This window comes from Morone saxatilis, unplaced genomic scaffold (genome assembly GCF_004916995.1).
Source record: "Morone saxatilis isolate NCDOM2014 unplaced genomic scaffold, NCSU_SB_2.0 Contig14, whole genome shotgun sequence".
In the NCBI taxonomy this organism is placed as follows: domain Eukaryota; kingdom Metazoa; phylum Chordata; class Actinopteri; family Moronidae; genus Morone; species Morone saxatilis.
In genome coordinates, this window is record NW_023339696.1 from 12463941 (window position 1) to 12472991 (window position 9051).

General features: G+C 38.2%; 1 protein-coding gene across 1 annotated transcript in view; it reads right to left on the minus strand.

The window, feature by feature from the left end:
• The window catches only part of LOC118322840 (ras-related protein Rab-26-like), a 54966-nt gene that overhangs the window by 42527 nt on the left and 3388 nt on the right, over window positions 1-9051 (minus strand). The gene's annotated exons all lie outside the window — the stretch shown is intronic.

Genomic DNA, 9051 nt, shown 5'->3' on the forward strand with positions numbered 1-9051 from the left:
AAATAAAATTACGTCTCTTTCTCTTCCTCACCCCTGTGGGCTCAGGTGAAATCAGTAAATGGACCATCTAACACATTTTCAGCCCATTTAGCCACTAAGCTGTTATCAATGCTATTGACCACACGACGAGGGCTCAGTCTTTCAGTGCGACCATGGAATATTGTTCACCAGAGGGTAACCAAACCACAGAAACTACAACCTTCATGATGAATTGCACGTCTAGATAGGATGGCTCTGTATTATGAGGGTCAGAGGTCAGGCAAGTACTCAATGTTTATTTCAGGTGGTCAACAATACAGACATTTGTTGCCTCCTTGAACATCAAATGCATCACTTCATTTGTACATTTAGGAGAGAAACTTCTTTATAGGTGTGTAAAACTGCCAATGTAAAACCATTCATTATCAAGGTATTACAGCTCTTTCAATACTGGATTTTAAAGGCCAGTACTAATATTTATATTTATTTTTATTTTTTTGTAAACTTCCATGTAACTTCCATATCATTAGGTTTAAATAATAAAAATAATCGTTAGTTGCTAATATATCTGCAATGACCTAAAATCTGATAATAATTGAATAAATGATTGGCCCTGCTGAGGTATCAATTGGTCTATACTTGGTATATATAGTGTAGGCTAAATCACTAGTGTATAGCATCAACTACAGACCTTTATTTACACGAGAGTGGAGAATTCACTCCAATGTGTTATTAGATGAGGGAGTCTGGGTGTCTTTCCCCCCTACCTCTCCACTGTGGTGATGGATCCTAACAAACTCACAGCTAAATTAAAATCTGAAGTAAATGTAAATCATATGTCCTTAAAGTGACTGGGGTTTATCATTATAGCATACACTGGAATATTCAGAACACTTTTAACTGCTCATTGTATTTCCGGAGACATGTCTGTGTTGGTTAGTGGTCTCCTACTTTGGTTATTAGACTATAAGATTTACAGCTGGTTCTGCACCTCTGTGACTCTATTAACCCCTCCTGCCACCTCTCTGCAGCTGCCTCGGACTCATCTCCTTGCTCTTTGCCCTGGCAGGTGAAACACACCCATCCTCACGCCTATGAAAACACAGACACACACACTTATCAAGAAAAGTCTTGAGCATCGCCTGCATAATAAGACTAGAGTTGTTTGAATAATTAAACAGTCAACTCTGTTCACAGATAGATAAATAGATCAATTATAAATCAGCCATTGCTGATGCAACAAACTGCAGTGAGCAGTTCACCTAAAACAATGAAGGTCATTGGACACATGCAAATGTAATGGTTCTGTAGCTGCCGTATCAGCTATAGTGTGGAAATAAATGGAGATTCATTCCTCATTACTGTACAAAAATACATGATAAGTGAATTCAGAGCAGGTGTTCTCTTTTTTTAAAAATCTTCCTATCAGCGTTATTTTAGCTTTGATGCTGGTTAATTAAAGGGGATATGTTTCCAATGTTGTTTTGACCAGAGTGAGGGTGATTTTTACATTTATTTTTTAAGTTAATTGCTGTAATGTTCTTAAATGCAGGAGGACAGTGCTGAAATGCACTCCCCACCTCCTAGTTATCTTAAAATGAGAAAATTTTGCAGTTGCCTGATTCATAGCCCCCACCCCCACATACATACTAAGTACACCCAAAAATAACATCAGAGGAAAGTGAAATATGAATCAATGGGGCCGTCTGTTATGAGTGAAACTCTCCTGCTGTGAAATGGAAACTTGATTTTACATCCTTCAACTTCATTAGCAAAGTATGAAACTTCTGGTCCAACAAAGAGGGGTCAGCGTGTCATGAGGGTAAATGGGAACATGAGTGGCGACCTGTCTGGGAAAGCAGAGATAGGTAGAGGAGGGTATTACAGAGCAAATGCTGATGTGTATATATGTTGTTAAATGATGAGTAGGATAAGAAAAATGGCAGTTCAGTCAGACAACTCGCGATTGAAATGTTTATTACAGGAGTATAACAGTTACATTTTGCTGTCTGGGCTTCGACCTAATCACTCCCTGCAGATATGTTTACATAGAGATAAGAATACCTTAAACCCCCTAGCCAGAGCCTACAGGTGGATGCCGGGGTGGTGGTGGGGCTTACAGAACAGCAGGCAGCAATACTGATGGAGGGCAGCAACGGCATTGACAGAGCAAGGGGACAGCTGGGAAATGTTGCAGCTTAAATGGACCACCAGATTGGAAGGGTGTGCTTGGTGGGTGATTATGGAGAGTGAGGCTTGTCGTGTGTATAGCAGTGCAGCTCGAGCTGACTGCCTGAACTAGCTTGCAGGCTTCGCTCCATATTTTATGGGTCATTAAGAATTACTTTACGACAACTAAAATTCTACTATATTTCTGGGCTTTCTGTACTGCTATTACTTTGCTCATACTTTGTCTTCATTTAGTCTATCTCCTTTTATGTATTTTATCTATAGCATACTGCAGCTAGTTTTTGAAGTGTATCCATATATATATCATTTCCATAAAACCCCAAATAAAATTAAAAAAATAGAAAAAGAAATCTATCTAGTCTAATAAAAAAAGCTAGTGGTCTGGACCACTGACAGTATACTGTAATCAGTGGAAAGAGCTTCCGGGTCATTGAAGTGAAGGCAACGCGGAAGTTGAACACTTGATTTATTAGCTCAGTACAGTTTCCTGATGAGTTTATGGTCTGAATTGCTAGTTTCAAGTTCATGTTCATTTAGTAAATTATGGTCCCATTTAGAGTAAAATAGAGGATAAGGCAGGGTCTTTATGGCTTGACTACCTTGTTACTGTCAAGTTATTCTTCCAGTCTCTCCAGTGCACCGCATGAAACTCAGATCAAACAATAGATAATAGATAAAATAAATATTCTGTTACTGCATTGCCTATTTCTCCCTTAAAATCTTTTCAGAAACACATTTTTGTGTACTGTTTATCTGTAAAATGAGAATATGTGTGACTAGGGAAGCCACCATTGTTTCCTGCTATAGATAAGTGCACAACCAATGAGTGCAACTCAACTTACAGTATGTCTCTGCTGCTGGCTTCAAAATGTCATGATGACAGCCAAAATGCCTAACTCAAGGATTCAAAACGGTACTTCACAAACTATTGGGTGATGTCGCGATAGGTTCACACTTGGACTGGACCAAAGTGGTGGACCTGACATAGCCATCCCTAGAGCCATGCTAAAAACAACAAACCTCACCCCAGCTTCAATCTAATATGCAAAGCATTTGCTCACAGATTTTCTTCTATCATCCAGTAATGAACTCAAGCCCATCCATTGGAGCTGTAGCTCACACAGACACCTTCCCTAGAGTAGGACTGCAAAGGTAAATCATTAAGATAAAGGTCTTGTGTACAATACAGACTACAAACAGGGTTAGATGAATTAGTATGCCAGGTGTGATTCATGTCTCTTAAACCTGTCACAGACATTTTATGGACCACTCCTAGATAGAGTGCTCAAAGTAAATCATTTGAGGTAGTGTTGTGATGTTTCACCTCTTAAGGGCTGCAGAGTTTGGTCTGTGGTAACTGACTTCATTCCCACAATGTAATATATAACTATACTAACTAACTCCATCCTCAGGGGACAAATTATCTGTAAACATTAGAAAACATTTAAATATTGTGGTGGATGTTACATGCCAATATAAGCTGAGCTGAGGTGAGGAGGACCTGTCACTGAGGTCAAGGGTGGTCATGCATCTCAATCAGAGAAGGTGTTATGTAAGGTTAAACACTGAATGTGCAAAATGGCATAGAAAGGCGAAAAGAAAAGCTGTTTTTCAGCTTGAATTGGCAATAATAAGCAGGCTGAGTAGTACAATGAAGACATAGTCACAATAAAAACAGTGAAAGTATAGCTTAACTTTATAGAAATGTTGTTTTTATTAGTAGTATTTGCTCATAAAGCCAAATATTGGACATGCTAAAGATGACACTCGATAAAAAGTTAAGGGATCACTAAAGTTATTACAGTTCATCCTGAGGGGAACATGAATGTGTGTATCACATTTCATGACAATCCATCTAATAGTTGTTGAGATATGGACCAAAGTGGTGGGCTGACCGAAAGACTGCCATTGCCATCCCGACAGACTAAAAAGTCCAGAGTTTGATGCTCCATCTTCACAGGCATCATTCAAGATGTGTGTCTGGCCGAGGCAAACAAGCCATGTTTTTTGGGGTGCAGAGAGGTGAAATCTGTGGTTGCATAAGAGTTCTGTCACTCGGGGCGCAGCAGACATAACTGACAGCTGGGAGCAGCTCCCTTGTCTCTCAGTAGGTGAGAAGTGCTGCTCTTCCCCTCGCCACTGCATATGTCAACTGTGGGTTTGAAGGATTACTTCCCTCCGGTGGCATGACATGAGGAAGATTGTGAGAAGAAAAGAGGAAGAAATTTTGTTTTCCTGCCAAATCAGAAATGAGAGGAAGGCTTGTTGAAGTATTGAGTATATATGTTGTTAATTGGATTCCCCTCTGAGTAGCTTTGCTTTTCTGCTTGTCTCCCGTATGACTTCCTTCCTTATTTTTCTTCTCACTCTTTCTCTCTCTGTCTCCCCCGCTTAATAGTCCTCTTTTGGACTCTCAAAAAAATTGCTCTTCAAGCTTAGTTTCCAAATGAAGACATTTTGACCCCAATAATGGAGAAAGAATCCTCTCTAAAGCTGACAATATTGTTTTTCAATGAATAACATTTGGAACTCGTGCTTAAAGATAAAATAAATCCACCAACTTCCCTGTCGCTATTTGTTACTGTGGGATTTAGTTGAAAGTGAGAAAAAAATGTTTTGCCTTCAGGCTACAACATTTAAAAGAATAAACACATCACACATTATTTTTAGCAAGAATATGTACTAGCAGATAGCATGCTGGGGAGTAAAGTGACAGAAAAATGAAGCAAACTGAAAGTATGATGGATTTACACAATTACAGCATGGGAAATTGATATTGGTCCCTCAGTGTGTGAATATCTGATTGGAGCAGATTAAGATAGACTGGCTGACATCAGTCTAGTTCTATATTTTCACTTCAACAAATCCCATCAAAAAATGAAAACCAGCCATTGATAGGTTCTACCAACAAGTATTGCCTATGTAGACAAAGCCCGATGACTTCTACGTATATGCCATAGACCTCTATTGTTGTCCAAAAACTATTAAAAACACATCAGCCACACTGTTGCACTTCAAGCGTGAATTAATCCATGGTTGAAAATAGTCCCCAACAAATACACAATTTATTCCTGAGTCATGTTAGCTAAAACCTACAGAATCCAGCTGTTGTATTACTGAAATCTATACTATATATATATATATATATATATATATACACTATACTACTATAATTTTGTGACCCCTTTTTAAAGAATTATAGTATATCTTCTGTATGAATCAGTGAACTTGGCCCTGAGTGCCACAGACAGGCTGGGGGAGTTGGGAAGTACTGAGAGAATGACTAATGAAAGATTGAATTGTTGGTTTTAGTCTTTCCATGGCATTTGTTGACAGTAAGAAACATATTGAATAATGTGTTTTAATAGTGATTCCGGACGAACCAAAGCGTGATGTCAACTTTCAGCCAAAAAACAGCATTTCAGTTCCATCTCCCTGTCAGACTAATGGGAGAACTAATGAATCTAAAATGACTGTCTGACACCAACACAAAGCTCAAGCCTAATATCTTAAAACATGAACACTGTATGTCTTTATTCTTTGCAGCAACTGTGGAGTAGCTTTGATGGCACAAGGAAAAAACATGGCAAGTCATCAGCTGTTGAGTGTTTGGTTCTGCATCTATCAGATTGGATAGATTTCTACTGTGGCACAATATCTTCACGTATTTTGAAAGCTATAGAAATATAAACATCCAATTAAATTTTAAATGATTTTGCTTCTAATATTTTAAGTTTAAGGTCTCTAATTAATTCCTAAATTAAATTAATTAAAACAAAAAAAGTGTAACAAAAGGGTTAAAATGGACTACAAACAGTCTCAGATACCACACACACGCACACAAACTACATTATAATACAGCCACTTACCTTCAGGCTGCAGATAGGTCATTCCCATTCAAGACCAACCTAAGCAGGCCATGCCAAGCTTTGTGCCCACTCCCATCATTCTCATTAATACCTGAGCTAGTTTGGGCACTTGACCTGATTTATTATTTATTTATTTATAGATATTCTTAGGTACTCTTAACCTTACTGGTGGTCATTTTAAAACTTTTTTGAACTGCACTTGTTTGACACCTGTCTGGTTATGTGTTGTGTGTGCACTGATGCCTCTACACAAATTAACGGATTAATGAAGTTATTTTGATTTGATTTGATTTGAAGTGTACACTGGTAAATAAGTCAATGTGCAGTTTTTTGGCAGAGCTTGGAGGAGTCTAATAGGTCATTTCTGGTTATTCCTTAGAGATTCCTGCAGAGCTACTCTTGATTCATTTTATAAAAAGAGACTACAGTTGTCTTGCACAGTCAGTGCATGAACCTAACCCTGGATCCCTTGGAGCTGGAAGAAGTACAATAGTGATATAAGGTGATGTGTTCTTGTAGTGCAGAGAGAAATTGAGGAAGTAGAAAAGAAAATGCTCTCAGGAAATGTGTCAGTCACAGATCCATATTTCACCTTAACATTAAACACTGGGCTGGAGTGTGAGGAACAAATCAGAGATCTTTTTCACTCGTTGATCAAAAAGCAAAGTTTTGCCTGAGCAGCAGGAGTCATGTACACCCACCTGGTGCCTTTCACATACCTCATATGACCTCGAGAGGAAAAAAAAAGAGAGAAGAAAATCACCAGCACTCTGACTCTCACAATCAAGCACAAAGAGAAGCTCTGCCTTCAATCCCAGTCACCTGTCTATCGGTTAGCACCTGCATTACCATGGCAACTGATTACCTGGACATGCTGCACCGTAGTTTGCAAGTCTACTGTATTCTCTGGCTCTCTCCTCACCTTTATGCAAATTTCTTTGTTATTGAGCAGTTTCTAATAAAAAGCTGTATCACTGTGACAACTGACCTTATCTTATAACAAGGTTTACATTTTAGTTGCAGGTTCCTATAATCATTTTTATATGAGTGATGTGGGAATGGAGATTTATCAGGATGATAAGACCATACATTCTCTGAGAAGGGAGAATAATAATTGCAGTATAAGCAGTGCTTCTATGTTTGATTCACTAGAAGCTATAGAGGTGAAATAATATCCAATTAACCTCATATGGTCTATATGTCATTGTCCTATTGCACCACATGGCCATATATAATCAGTTATTTTTCCTATTAGTGTTTAGTGGTAATTATATGTCAGAATGAGATTGAGAAATCAGATTATATAACAAGGTAAGACCTACATGGAATTAATATGATTAGGTGCGGTCTTGTTTTTTATTCTTTGTCTATGAATTCATCGCCCTTAATAATCCCTTTATAGATATTATATAATCAAATGCAATTTGTGTGGAGTTATATTTCTTATTCTGACTCCCTATATTTTAAGCCTAACAAGGCACCAGTGCAGCTTTGTAATCCTGAGAACATGCTGAGGCTTAAACAAGATGAGACTACAATAAACAAGAGGGGGAAGAAAACATAGCATCTTGCTGCAGCTTTGAAGTGGGAACCGGATCAAATCCCCATACGAAGCAAATTGCCTTTCTTTCCCACCAACTAAAAAGGGATCAAAACTGTCTTTTCCTAAAAATAACGACTCCCTGTCTCCCTGTCTCTCTCTGTGTATCCTCCATGGGAAGACAAACACCAAAGACCTTCATGTTTTCCTTCTCAACAAAAATCCTGGTCTCTTAACTTTTTAAAACACACTGTTTATAAGATTTGTGCAGTCACATAAAGGGAAAACTTAAAGAGTATGTATTCAGAAACTAGGTGTTAAGTGTGTTTGCTCATGATAATGTCTGACTTGTGAACATTGTGAATTCATGTTTAATGAAAGCTCTGCCTTGTAATTAACATCCCTAAAGAAAATGACACATAAATGTTGACCTACAGCATGACTCAAGAAGGATCCCTGTGAGTAGAGGGGTATTTCACTTGTAACGAAAAATGGAACCATTTAACAGGAAACCATGCAGAAGAGAATGCGAGCCTTGAAAATGATAATGAAATTATTCATGTCACACAGTTCCCTGCAACACTGCAATTAAATAATAAGTCATTATGACAAAAGAGCAGACTAAGCACTAAACTTTATGAGTTTTGTACTTTTTCCTCAGTTCCATCAGTAGTAAATGCAGAGGGCAAAGATAGCTGATGAAGGCCCTTTGCTTTGCTTCGATAGGCCTAAATGTACATCGGGACTACAGGCACAGTGTTATAAGAGAAGTTACATAAGTAAATAAATCAACTGCTTATCCACCCACAAACTCATCCAACCCACACACAGGGCTATACAATGGTTAGATACTTTAGTTAAACACACACACACACACAGTGGCAGCCCATGATACGCCTCCCAGTATAAAAGATATAATGTTTCACTTACACTTTATGTAATGGTAATAACTTTGTAACTTTAAACAGCATAAGATAAGTTAATTTACCATGATATGTGGAGGAGATAGGTAGAGGGACAAGTCAAGATGCACTTACGTATAGAGTTTCCACTGAGCACAAAAAGATTGGTGGAGGAACAATTCAGCAACAGACAGGCACTGACTAAAAGTGATGAGGGAGGTTAAGCTGTGAAATGCATCATTTTAATGAGTGACTGGATCAGTGCGCAGCTCATCACTGTTGAAGCTGGAAATGGGTTAGTTTAACATTTCTTCTTGCCATTAATATCAAATGCTGAAATATTTGAGAAGTTATAAAATACAACCTTAAACCCCAAATACAACAAAATTGCCAAGTATGACGCTCGAAATGCACAAAGGTCAGTTGAAGGGGAAGTGAATCTATTTCTACACAAGTGTATTTACACATCTTGGGGTGTAGTACTCAATACGTGAAAAAAAGCTGTATAAAGCATTTTATGGCTCCAGAAGGAGCTGCATGATTTCTTTTAAATTGCCTCAAGTGATGTCAC